Source organism: Octopus bimaculoides, chromosome 1 (assembly GCF_046866305.1).
Source record: "Octopus bimaculoides isolate indiv1 chromosome 1, ASM4686630v1, whole genome shotgun sequence".
Classification (NCBI taxonomy): domain Eukaryota; kingdom Metazoa; phylum Mollusca; class Cephalopoda; order Octopoda; family Octopodidae; genus Octopus; species Octopus bimaculoides.
The window spans coordinates 53,655,440-53,669,151 of record NC_142928.1 but is presented as its reverse complement, the minus strand read 5'-3'; the positions used below and the strand labels follow the sequence as shown (position 1 = coordinate 53,669,151).

Sequence of the window (13,712 nt, the reverse complement as noted above, 5' to 3'; positions counted from 1 at the left end):
CATACTTACATCTACATGTGTATATACATGCATATCAGGGTACAGGACGTTAGAACAATAAACTACAGACAACGGAACGAACACATAGGAAAACGGAAAGCCCCTTGGAATATCCCTTCATCAGCTGTCTCTATTCTATCTAGACGTTTCGAAGACCAGACAGTTGACGTACTCTAGAATAGTCTCTTCCTGAGTAGTGGATCAACCAACTACACAGAGGATTCCAAGGTGGCAAACACAAACCAAGACAGGAAAAAATGGACAGTGAAACGTCTAGATAGAATAGAGACAGCTGATGAAGGGATATTCCAAGGGGCTTTCCGTTTTCCTATGTGTTCGTTCCGTTGTCTGTAGTTTATTGTTCTAACGTCCTGTACCCTGATATGCATGTATATACACATGTAGATGTAAGTATGTACATATATGTGTGTATACATGTATATATATTCTTTGTATTATATATATATATATATATATACATACATACATATATATATATATATTCTTTTATTTGTTTCAGCCATTTGACTGTGGCCATACTGGAGCACTGACTTAAGTCAAGTGAATCGACCCAAGGACTTACTCTATCGGTCTCTTTTGCCGAACTGCTAAGTTATGGGGACGTAAATACACCAGCATCAGTTGTCAAGCGATGTTGTGGGGGATAACCACAGACACACAACATATACACACACATACATATCATCATCATCATCCTCATCATCATCGTTTAACGTCCGCTTTCCATGCCGGCATGGGTTGGATGGTTTGACAGAGGACTGGTGAGCCAGAGGCTGCACCAGGTTCAATCTAATCCGGCAATGTTTCTACAGCTGGATGCCCCTCCTAACAACAACCACACCGAGAATGTAGTGGGTGCTTTTTACGTGCCACTGGCACAAAGGCCAGTCCGGCGGTTCTGGCAATGACCACGCTCAAAAGGTGATTTTATGTTCTACCTGCAAGGGAGCCAGTCAGGCAGCACTGGCAACAACCGATGGCTTCTTTCAGTTACCATCTACCAAAACCACTCACAAGGTGCCATGCAGTGGGACTGAACCAGGAATCATGTGGTTCATAAACAAGACACTTACCACACAGCCACTCCTGTGCCTATATATATATATACATATATTACAGATTTCTTCCAGTTTTTCTTATACCTAATCCACTCACAATGCTTTCGTCAGCCTGAGTCTATTGCATAAGACACTTGCCCAAGGTGCCATGCAGTGGAACTGAATCTGGAACCACATGGTTGAGAAGCAAGCTTCTTAAGACACAGCTACTCCTTACAAGTAATATATATATATATATATATATATATATATATATGAATAAAAATTTAAAAAATATAAAAAAGGGTTTTGTATGATCGTGTATAGAGGAATATATTATTTAAAAGAGTTTCAACTCTGTCTGTTTTTTATGTTTTATTTATATTCTTATAAAATTAATGTGGGATATAGAATATGGAATATATAATATAAATAGTAAAATGAAATGAAGTATTGAATGTCTTATTGAATATATGAAATATTAAGTATTAAATATATAAGGACTAGTGTACTTTCCTGCCTCATGGCAGTCTGACATGTACTGTAATTGACTGGCTGTTCTTTTGTCTTTTATACACATTTCTTTGGACAGCAGCAGTAGGTGTTTGGCTATTTTTAGAGATGATGCCAAGTTTATTTTTAGAAATGATGACATTTGAGAGATTTTTTGTGTTTTAGTTATAGGGATAAAATTTTTAAACCCTAAGTAAGATTAATTTAATCATTGTTTGTTAAGAGTGGGTTTGAATTTCTTAATAAAGTCCTTTTCTTTGCGTTTTCTCTCAATTTCATTCTGGTTATAAAGTTTATGGAATGGAAATATCATAAAAGTTTCACGACCACATGTTGCCAGATGGTTACTCAGTGGTATTTGGCGGACCTCTGGGTTTTTAATCTGTTGTTGATGCACACGTGAGCATTCCGATAGTGCATTACCTGTCTGGCCAACATACAGTTCTTCACAATTAGGGCATTTGATGCAGTAGATTAGATTTCTACTTTTGCAGTTCCATCTTGCTTTTTCCATCTTCTTCTCCTCTCAGTTGCCCTCCCATGCAAACACTACGTTACGTTACATAACTCATTTAAATCATCTTTCATCAATTTCTCACTCACACCAAACAACATAAACTCCACTCACTCCTCCATTCCATCACACTCAATGCCACAACCCCAACTCCCCCAACCCCCTGTCCCTCCAAACCCCCACATACATACTCCTATCCCCTCCCACCATCCCCACCTACTTCTATCCTATCCACCCCTCTTACTTCATTCCCATCCACCTCTTCTCCACTTCACTCTGTTGTTACCATGCCTCCAGATCTTCCCCTCTCTGAGGCAGAGCGCTCCCTCTTCAGTAGGGGGTCTGTGCTTCATCCCCTTCACTCCATCCAGCAGATCTCTGCACTGTCCTATGATTCCATTGATACATCAAACAACTCATGTCTACTAACTAGAAATGATTTTTTCACATGCATGATAAAGTCCAGGTATATTTAGTCTATATCAAGATATGTTTATGCAAACTAAATCACCTTATCAAGCAGCAATCTCGTTGTTGAGGAATAAAAATCAATATCAAACTCTGTAAACCTGGCCTTATGTTTATCCTTTAAAGTCTTAAACCAATCTAATACAGTGCTGGAATTATCCTATTACTGTAGCAGAGTAATCTAATTCTGGTATTAGTACTCCTTAGTATTTTTTTGCCTACTAAACTGATTTCCATCTTCGCTAAGTCTAACAGTCTGCAATTAGGCTTACTACTGAAATTAGGTATATATCTATATATCTATATATAAGTGGGATTGCAATAGAAAGGGAGGCAGCTTTATCCTAGGATATTACAGGTTAAGGTATAAAAGAACAGAACAGGCTTCTTGTTACTGAAAAGCTACATGACTATTCACTGGGTGGGAGTAACTAGGGTGGAGATGGAAAGAGAGGTACTGAAACAGTGATGAGGTATTAGGATGAACCCTCAAGGTACAAAGTGAAGAGACGCGAGATGGGATTGAAGAACAAAGAGTATTGCAGGGTAGAGGTTACAAGGGTGTATGGGGGAAAGTGAGAGGTGGTTAGAGATGAGAAATGGGTGGGACGAATATAATCAGGAACAAGGGTTGAGGTGATCGATTTTAAACAGATGGAGAGATGAGTAGGTGATCATATGTGTGTGTGTTTGAAACAAATGCTTCACTCTCCAGTTGGTTCTCTTCACAATCCCTACACCAGAGATTACTGATGATCTCAAAAAGTATGCAGACCTTATTGCTTAATGCTATGCTAATAATTTTACTGTTGAAAATCCATATGTACCATCTTCAATGCTACTTACACCAAATTCCATAACATCTGTTGCATTTACTCCTGCAATGCTGCAATACCCACCCACTCAAGCATATGGTGCAACTATACCTCTCCCAGTCCTGATGTTACTTATCCGCTTCTCAAAAACTGTGAGCTCTTTCCACTACACCAACTTTATTCCCCAGTTCAAAAAGAGTGACTGTACATCCCCTGTCAATTACTATTTTGTCGATTCCACAAGCTATATCAACAAACTGCTGTACTTGACTCTAATAACCTTATCCAACCATGATAATTTGGATTTATCCAGCTGCTGTGGCCATTTCATTAAATTTCTTGGAGACCTCACCTGAATCTCAGATAGCAGATCCTAAGTGAACATTTTCTTGACGTTGCCAAAGCCTTTAATTCTATGCCACACAGATTACTTATGATGAAGCTCTCAGTCATGGGCATCAAAGTAAATTTATATACCTGGTTGAAGTTCTTCACTCTCTGGTGGAAACCCTTCATTCTCAATCAAAAAGAAGTAGTTACAATACTAAGACAATATTGTGCACTTTATGTAATGACATCTGGCACCCTGCAGGGACATTCTTGATTCCCTGTTATTTGTTGCATACATTAATGAAATAAATGCCAACTTGAAGCATGTTACTGCATTAAAATATGCATACAACATTAAGCAGTACCTTGAGATAAAGACTGTATCCTAAACACTATGGACGTTTCTTGCAATCTGACCTGGACACAATGTAGCAATGGGTTGCTGACAGGCAACTCAAACTGGCTGTAGACAAGTACATCATTAAACACTTTGGGTGGCAATATCTGGAATTTACCTACTCTCTTCACAACACCAGCCTTAAGAAATCTGCTGATAAACACAAGCTAGACATTATTGCCAACAAATATCTATGATGGACGAAACACACTTTTAAAATAGTTAAAAAGGCCAAACATATCTTAGCATCACTTAGTAATACCTCCATCAGTCACACATCAGCTATTTATGGCCACGACATGTCCACACTTAGTTTGTATCTCCAGCCTGGAACTTCCATCTTGCTAAGAATATTGATCTGCTGGAAACTGTCCAGAGGTGTGCAACCAGATGAATACTTTTTGTCACAATGCTTCTCTGGGAATGTGTTTAGTATGTAAAATAAGTATAACCAATAATGTTACACCACTATATTTGGTGGCTGTTTAAACAATGTATTCATAGTGCTGAAGAAGCAAGAACTGATATATGCATATACACCCATTACCTTTTTTTTATCTTCAATTGCATTGTTTACATAGATGTATTTGTATATGAAACATCGTAACAAATCAGTGCTGGCTCTAATTTCTATAGAATATCTGTAGAGATAATTTTAAAACTAAAGTTTTCAGTGTCTATCAACAAACTTGATAAAAGCCCACAAAATTATCCACCATATTTCCTAAAAACTTGGACCTCATTTTGAATTCAATACCTTTACCACTCATGGACAAGCTTATAAGCTCAAAAAATAGCACAATACCCATGTCTTTCAGAAACATACTCACATGTTCAAAACTGTTGCAACATTGGAAATATTTACATCAGTTATTAGTTGTAAGGACACTGCAACCCTAAAATATTCCATGCTTCACAAAATCCACTAACACGACTATGCACCTTTATCTCTTTATAACTGTTATACTGTTCACTTTTCTGACTTCGTGTTTTATTGTGCTTCTATCTTTTATTACTTGACTTATATGACTGTATTCTGGCCCATCTTTTAATTTTTTCGAATGAGTTGTAGTGTGCCTGAGCACTATATACAACAAACTCATGATGTGTATGTGTGTGTGTTTATATATGAGTGTTCTACACATTTTTATATCTTAATGTTGTCATCCATATGCATCATAGACATGTACAAATAGTCTTCTCTTATTGCAAAACCTCTGCATTCAAAGTCTACATTTTACAACCATGCAGCATCAGCCACTGTGCCGAAGTATCATATAATCTGCCCTTCACTGTAAGGGAAAGATCCATTGTTACCAGCAGAGGTAATAGCTTCCTAAACTTTTACCAATCTGTTCCTACTCTGGTTATTATGCTTTCAGAACACCTATCCCTACTGCTAATTAAGTCACCTAAGTAACAGAAACTATTCACTATTTCTTGGTTGTTCTTCATGTTTAATGCCTCAGTACACCTGCTACATATGAAAGCTGTTTTTTTTTCTTCCCCGCCTGTGATCCCACTACAGCACTTGTGCACCCACTGTGTACCCTAGGCACAGTGGAGTTTCTAACTTAACAGAATCCTGTATACTTCACTGCTTACTAAAACTTCAGTTTTTTCTGAGTTTATTTTATGGCCCTTCAATTCTTGGTTTTGTTTCCATGCTTAGAATTTTTTCTCGAAATTGACCAATTGTACCACAAGAACTAGATGATCAGCTGCCAATAAACACACACATGGGTTGTGATTCACTTCAGTCTTAGCTGTGTTGTCAGAAATTTTATTACACAATGAGTGCAAATTCTCTATTTGCTTTACAAAAGTATATTGTTGTCAGTTTACTGTTTTATTTTCCCCTTTGCCATTTTTTGGCTTCTTTTTATTGGTACCAACATAAAAATGTGTGTGTATATGTGTAGACTAACTTTATTGTATTCACTTTCTTGTATTACTGTGGTGGTGATGGTTATGAGTGTGTTGTTACTCTATTCATTCTTTCTATTGAGAGAATGTGTGGTGTTAGAACATATTTTTATTATGTGTACATCAACTGTAATCTGTTGTAATGTTGGGTCTTTCGAATGTCATCATCATCATTATTTAACATCCATTTTCCATGCTTATTGACTGCAGAACTATGATGAATAAGAGGGAGCTGAGGACTGATCCTTAGTGGACCTCTACCTGGAATTCTTCATTGCACTATAATTCTCAGACAAATTCTTATGAGACCAAACTCATGTCTTTCAGTAGGAAGCAGAAACCCTATCTACTTCCCATTTACAGGAGTTATAGGTCTGAAATATCAAATGGTAACATAGTCAAACCACTAGAAGAAAGTCTTTGAAATTGCTTAGTCTTAATATCTCACCTGATCTTTCTTAGGGTTCCTACATGCAGACAATTTGTAGGTCTGCTTCCCATAAAGAGGGATCACTGTATAGAGCAGAGGTCATTTTGTATCTTTAAAAGATCATAATACATCCTTGTATGGAATACTATGTCATATTCGGGCAGGTGCACCATCTGGCCACTCAGATCTCTTTGACCAGGTTCAGAAGTGAGTCTCTAATTTAATTGCTAGGTACAGAGGTTTATCATTGGCTAAGTATTTCTCCTGAAGCTATCTTATCAGAAATATAGCATCAGTGGTGCTTTTCCCTGGCACAATCCCTAACTGCATCTCGCCTAGACTGACTCTCTCCCTAATTAGTTGGGCTATGACCCTCTCTGTGACATTCATTACCTGCTCCAATAACTCAATACCTCTGTAATTATTTGTATCTAATGCATCACCTTTACCTTTGTAGCAGTTGACTATGGTGCTGCTACACCAGCCACTGGGTATGACTCCTTCATGTATCACCTGATTGACTATGCGGGTGACTAGACTATAGCTGACACCGCCAGATATTTCAAGCTTCTCTGCAGTGATTCCTGATGGACAGGGAGGGGGCTTACCTTGTTTGCATACTCTTAATAGCTTTATCTACCAAGGTACTGTCAATTTGGATAGCTGGTCCCTCTGTTGGGTCGACATTTGGCAGACTCTTTTTCTCCCATTCATTCTCTTCATTTAGCAACCTTTCATAGTGACATCTCCAAGACTCTCTCCTTGCAGCTTCATTAAATGCAAGTGAGCCAGCATCCATGCGGTCACAATTCTCTCCCATGACATCACGATTCTCTCTCATACAGTCTTGCAACACGAAATACCTCAAGTCTTTGGTCCTCACAATGCAGAACATTGGCAAATATTTTCTTATCTGCTTTCCCTCTGGCTAAATAAACCTGTCTCCTAGCTTCCCTTCTGGCAGTCTGATACAATTCCCTGCTACCACCATTCTTCCATGCCTGTTTCCTTTCCCTAATGGCCCTGCCAACTACACTGTTCCACCACCATGTTATCTTGGGTCGAGAGGGGACTTTGCACCATCCACAGATCTGGTCAGTAGCCCTCAACAGGTTGTCTTGTAGAAACCTTCAGTTGTCTCTCACATCATGTGATGCTATATCCCCTTCTATTTTGTCAAAAGCTTCAAGTAATATGTCTCTAAATCTCTATCCATTCGCAGGATCCTCAATCTTCCAGACCCTTTTTCTTCATGATGGTCGTCTTTTGGGCATCCATTTAGCCCTGATCCTGAAGTCACTAACTACTAATCTATGTTGTGGGGTGTATTCTTCACCTGGAAAGTTTTTGGCATTTATAAGTAGCCATCTTTCTTGTTTCCTGGTGAAAATGTGGTCAATTTGACTAGTGTGTCTACCAGATTGGTACGTGAATAGGTGACTGGTAGGCTTCCTGAAGTTAGTATTACAAACCATAAGATCATTTGCATAACTCCAGTAGCCTGGTTCCCTCCTCATTGCAGGAAGCAAAACCATAGCCTCCTTGTACACAATGAAAGCCCCCTGCATGTAGTCCAACATTGAATTTGCCAGCCACAACGAGAAGGTCCCTGTCATTTGTCAACGAGGCAGTCTCCTTATTACTCAAAATATGCCACATTTGGCAGCAAAAATTTTGAATATGCCACATTTGGCCACTACAATTTATCAAGCTGCTTACCACTCAGAAACATAACACTGTCCCATCATTCAAGTAACGCAACAATCATCCTAAGAGATTGTCATGGATGTATGAATTTCGAAGCTGTAACATATTTATTTCATACAGAACTTCCCAATACCAACTTATTTATTCATCAATAATAATTATTGAACTGTCAAATGAATCCCATTCCCTTTCTTTGTCTGTCATAACAGAAATTAAGATATAGAAAATGTATTATATGTGCTTTTGTGTGTTAACTTTAAAAAATTGAAGATAATAATAGTAAATTTTAAGAAATGCAGTAGTCATGTGGCCCACTTCATTGAGCCTTGTCCCCCCACCCTATCCCTTCCAAATTCCAAATTTTTCTGTGGGCCCCCATTGAACTCTGCTATAGCCCTAGATTGGGAAACACTGTTCTATCATATCCACAATGCTTTGTGAGTGAAATTTAGACAAAAACTGGAAGAAACACATAATAGTTCAAGAATTGCTACAGGCTTGTTGCTGCAATCATGTCACCTATTATGCTAATTATCTACTTCCAATTTGGACAGATCTTATCTCTGTCTCTCTTTCTACATATATATATGTGTGTGTGTGTGTGTATGTGTGTGTGTGAAGGCACATGGCTCAGTGGTTAGAGCGTCGAGCTTACGATTGTGAGGTTGTGAGTTCGAATCCAGGACACTTTAGTTCACATTGCTCCACTTCACTCAGCTGTAGAAATGAGTTGCGACATCACAGGTGCCAAGCTGTATTGGCCTCTGCCTTTCCCTTGGATAACACTGGTGGCGTGGAGAGGGGAGGCCGGTATGCATGGGCGACTGTTCCATAAACAACCTTGCCCGGACTTGTGCCTGGGAGGGTAACTTTCTAGATGCAATCCCATGGTCAGTCATGACCAAAGGGGGTCTCAGCACATTGATATAATGATTACATTGTTCAATTAATTGGAGTCGCATGAAACGATTGTACTGCATTATCTCTGGATATCCTTGTTGCTTATTTTGATTTTAATCACCTTACTTTGAAATTGTATGGATAATACTGTACTAAATTCTGGTGCCTAAACTTAAGTATCATATTCACCTGAATTTAAATTTTTATACATACATACATATATATATATATATATATATATATACACACACACACACCTAAATAAATGCGAATGTGGGAGTGAGAACATGTGACATCTATGGACACTGTAACACGATGCCTTTCCAGCTGAATTTAGCCACTTTTGTTTTCACTTGTGGTTCAGACCTCATATCAGTCAATAAATAGGAATCTTCATACCAACTTGCGATGGTTGGCATGAAATACCAAATGCAAACAATCTCATTCAAGAATAAGGAAAGCCCATGTACTCTCATAATCCTGTCGTATTAGAATTTATGACTTCAAACTTTAAAATTTTATTTTGGCATATACATGCAATTCATAAGATATGATAAAGTTTTGGCTGTAAATATAATAGATCTGCATAGGATCTCATCATATGCAATCTTTTAACATGTGATATTTGTGTATATTTTTTTAGTATGCTTTTATAAGGCGTGGTACGTAAATACTATAGGTATTCACAACACGCAACATCTATTTATTTCTCTCACATTAATTTTTAGTTCGTTCTGTCTCTTGCGCACAATTCTTTTGCTCTAAACTTTTAGGTTGAACAGTAGTCTTTATCAACTATTCAACTTATTGAGTTATATCACTATTTCATAGGAAAGATTCGACTTATTTCTGTATTCTTGTATCAAATTGATTTATTTTATCCGACGTATTTATACAAATGACAGTGCAACATACATATTATTACAGATGACAGTGCAACATACGTGCTATTGGTCATCATTTAATTTTTTGTTTCCACATCAATCCAACAGAAAGTTCCTCCGGTCTTATTTCAGCTATTGCTGTAACAGTTACTTACACTCACTCCTAATAATACTTACTGATATTATTACACCCACCAAATAATTATTTCATTAACAATTTTGTCTTGACACACGTTGGCTGTAAAGATTGTAAATAAAGTGTCACTATTGTTTACAATCTTCAGCGAAAGTATGACTGGGCTGTTTAGAGGAACTATTTACCTTGCTTTAAAACAGGCGAAGATTGGCGATAGAAAGAGCATCCGTGCATAGTAAATCTGCCTCAAAGTTTCGTCTGATGCATTGCAAGCATAGAGAAGTGGACGTTAAAACGATTACACACGCGCGCAACTTTTTTTTTCTAGATGTTTACCATTTTTAAATACATGGAATAATTTTAAAAAGATAAATCAAAACACAAAATAGTAAGAAAAAGGATTTATCTGCGTTACTGGACATCTATGTATTTTGTTTTAGCATAATGTTGATAATGGTGTGATATGTAAACAGTATAAGTATTCACAACACACACACGTGTATACACAAACATACATGCACACACCAGCATATATATTATACACCCTGCCACTTTTTTGTTCTAAAGATATGTCATTTAAATAAATTAAATAATTTTTAAAAATTGAATTAAAATGTAAAATTGTAAAAAAAAAATCTTTATGTGATATTTGTGTGATTTTAAAAAAATATAATGTTGATAATGAAGGCGTGGTATGTAAACAGCATAGGCATATAAGTTATTTCATTAATTTAAATTTTACATTTATTGGAACACAAAATTATAACTGCAGAATTAGATTGTCAAACATCTCTTACATTCATCTTTTCACATGTAAACACTTAAAACTATATGAGTATTCTAATAATGTTGACGATGATGAAGAATAACGTTTTATTCAAAATGACTAGATTATTGAGGTGAAAAAGTAATTATTAATACATATTAAACCTATTGTTGCATTAATTGAAGATCAATTTCAAGACAGTTCAATTCTTGCTTGGGGTGTTGCCAGAAACAAGACGTTTCGACGGCAAGGTCTTCGTGTTGAGAGTCCAGATCTCTGATTAAAATTTCAAAAAAAAAAATCATTTTGTGGTAAGTAGTCTAAATAAAATAAAATAATAGCTGTAATATGTATACCACTTTCATTCACTCTCTTACAAATCAGAAATGATTTTCTCTACTTTCAATGGCCAAAATGTAACGGTGTATTCTCTCGGATACTAACGGTTGCTTTCAAGACAAAGTAGAAAGTGATAAACTCTTTCAGAAGTCTATCCTGATAGGAGAGGAAAAAAGCCACAAGCAAGGAAATATTTAAATGGATCATTATTTGGATCTTTCTAGTGTAGTGTTGACAATGAAATAGTTCATAGACCCAGCAGAACAAATATCAACACACGTAGATACACAAAAACACATATGAAATTCATATAGAATATTTGAATGAAAGTATGATCTTACAGCTTGTTTAGGCGCATAGTGCATTTAAAATATTTTGTTATTTAACTCCAGATCAGAGTTGATCAATTAAATCTTTGATCAAAAGTGTTCTAGCTATGGCTAGCCAACCTTTTATTCAGCATCGTATTAGTATTTATTTTTCATCCATTAAAATGAAAGAAGGAACATAACGGAAATTTGACTGCTATTTCTAACAGAACGGGTGACCCGCATAGAAGCTTCCTCGAGATACACACAAGTATTTTCTGTTTATGCGTTAAGATAAGTAAAATCTAATGATTTCAGTCATAGGAAATTAGTCTCAAGTATTATACAACTAATTTATTTTGCGAAACTTGTTTCCATCAATAACTATTTGTAGGTTTTGAATGTAGCGATTGTTTACTAAATTGTCAAATAGCCAAATTTAATGAATTGCGCAAGTCACAACAATAAGGAATTGTGCAAATTAACAACAATGATAATGAATTGTGATAATGAATGGAAGATGATATCAAGTGATATTTTATACTTGAAAAATTTAAAAGCATTAATCTATTTTTCACACTAATATTCAAAAAAGTTATACAAGCCATAGAAACGAGCAATCGATTCTCTCAAAATTATCATGAATTTTAAATCATATCAAGAATGGTAAAGAGAGAGACAATGAATAAATTTAAACAAATAGAGAAATAAACTATCTGTAAAACCTTAAATGCTATTAAACATCATCCTTGATATTAATTGTCAGAGAGAGAAAAAAAAAAATAAGCGAGATGCACTTGATCGATTTTTCGGTCAGCAACGAACAAAACAATAGCAATGAAAATAGTTACTTTAGTAGTACAAGAGAACCTTACCTGTGTCAATGCAGAATATATGCTGTGCGATAAGGTAAGCCGGGAATAGAAATAACATTCGCCAGTTTCTTCGATGAAGCTGCCCCCTGCTGAAGGAATACTCAAGTACGAGCACTCCAATTGGAGTTCAGTCGCCATTCATGCGACCATCTAAGATAACAGGCAGTGCAAAATTTTGTCTTCTGTAACTCGATGTAACTAACAATTAAAAAGAGACGGGATGTCAAATTGATTTCATATTCTTTATTGTATTCATATTATTTGCATGTTGATTTAGAATTGAAATAAAACTTATTAAATAATAAGATTTCTTAAACTGTCCGAAAATTTACTTTGATATCATTCTTAGTGGATCCAGCAAGTCATGCTCATCCTTTCTATTCTTCTACTTGTACTGTATCTGTTTAGTAAACAGCATTTCATTTGGATATCTCAACAGCTTTAATGCAAAACAATTGATATACAGCATAATGGACGTAATTTATAGGTGTAACATTGTCTTGACCCTTTTAACACCAGAGATCACTTCAACTCTGCGTTCAACTTTCAGCCATAGTTATTGAGATGTGTTGCTCAAGCAATCCACATTATTCAACCTGATCAAGTTTGTTTTATTGAAAACTATATCTCATTGCCTTATTTACTAAATTCGCACAGAATGATCCATATTTGTAGTAATGTCTTCCATGTAAATTTGGTAAAAAAATAGATTGAAAATTGTATAAAAAAATGAAGTTCACATATAACTGAAGACGTTTAAAATGCTGAAATAGCTCAGCTAGAATCAAATGTGCGACAAAAACATAAGTCAGATAAATCATACACATCTAAGTTGTGTTCAATGTGAAATACTATTTACTGCCCTTTAAACTTATGCATTTCGTGTAAACTAAAACTTAAGTTTAAAGGACAAAGACAAAAAGCAGTATCAAAATCCACAAAGAGTAATGGGAAAAAAAAATTAAGCAAATCATTAACGTAAATAGGACCTCCTCCTACATCTCTACATTTTCATAAACCTTTTTTGGTCACTAGAAGTATAATTTGCGTGACAAGTATTTTCGATTTACGACATTAGGAATGTTACCTTGGATTATAATTCTATATTCTTCATTTAGAATGCATTTCCGTGATCCCTAATGTCATTATTTTAAATTACCTAATCAGTAGATTACTTTCATATCGAAATTATATACTCTTCAAATCATTCTATGACCAGATAGCAATGTGGTGGAGAAGTTATGTCAGGATGGTTACTAAAGTTACCAGTTTAAGCCCATTACTCTTTACATATCACCTTTTCATTTTAACCAACTCAAAATTCAGAGTTCTCTTCCTTGCTCCTT

At 36.0% G+C, this 13,712-nt stretch overlaps 1 protein-coding gene across 1 annotated transcript in view; it reads right to left on the bottom strand.

Annotated features, from left to right (window-relative positions):
* Nucleotides 1-12,507, bottom strand: part of LOC106870402 (serine/threonine-protein kinase Kist) — a 35,740-nt gene extending 23,233 nt beyond the window's left edge. Inside the window, exon 1 of the mRNA XM_014916453.3 lies at nucleotides 12,367-12,507. The gene's annotated coding sequence lies outside the window, so the exon portion shown is untranslated. The remainder of the gene's footprint in view (nucleotides 1-12,366) is intronic.
* Nucleotides 12,508-13,712: the final 1,205 nt, after the last annotated feature.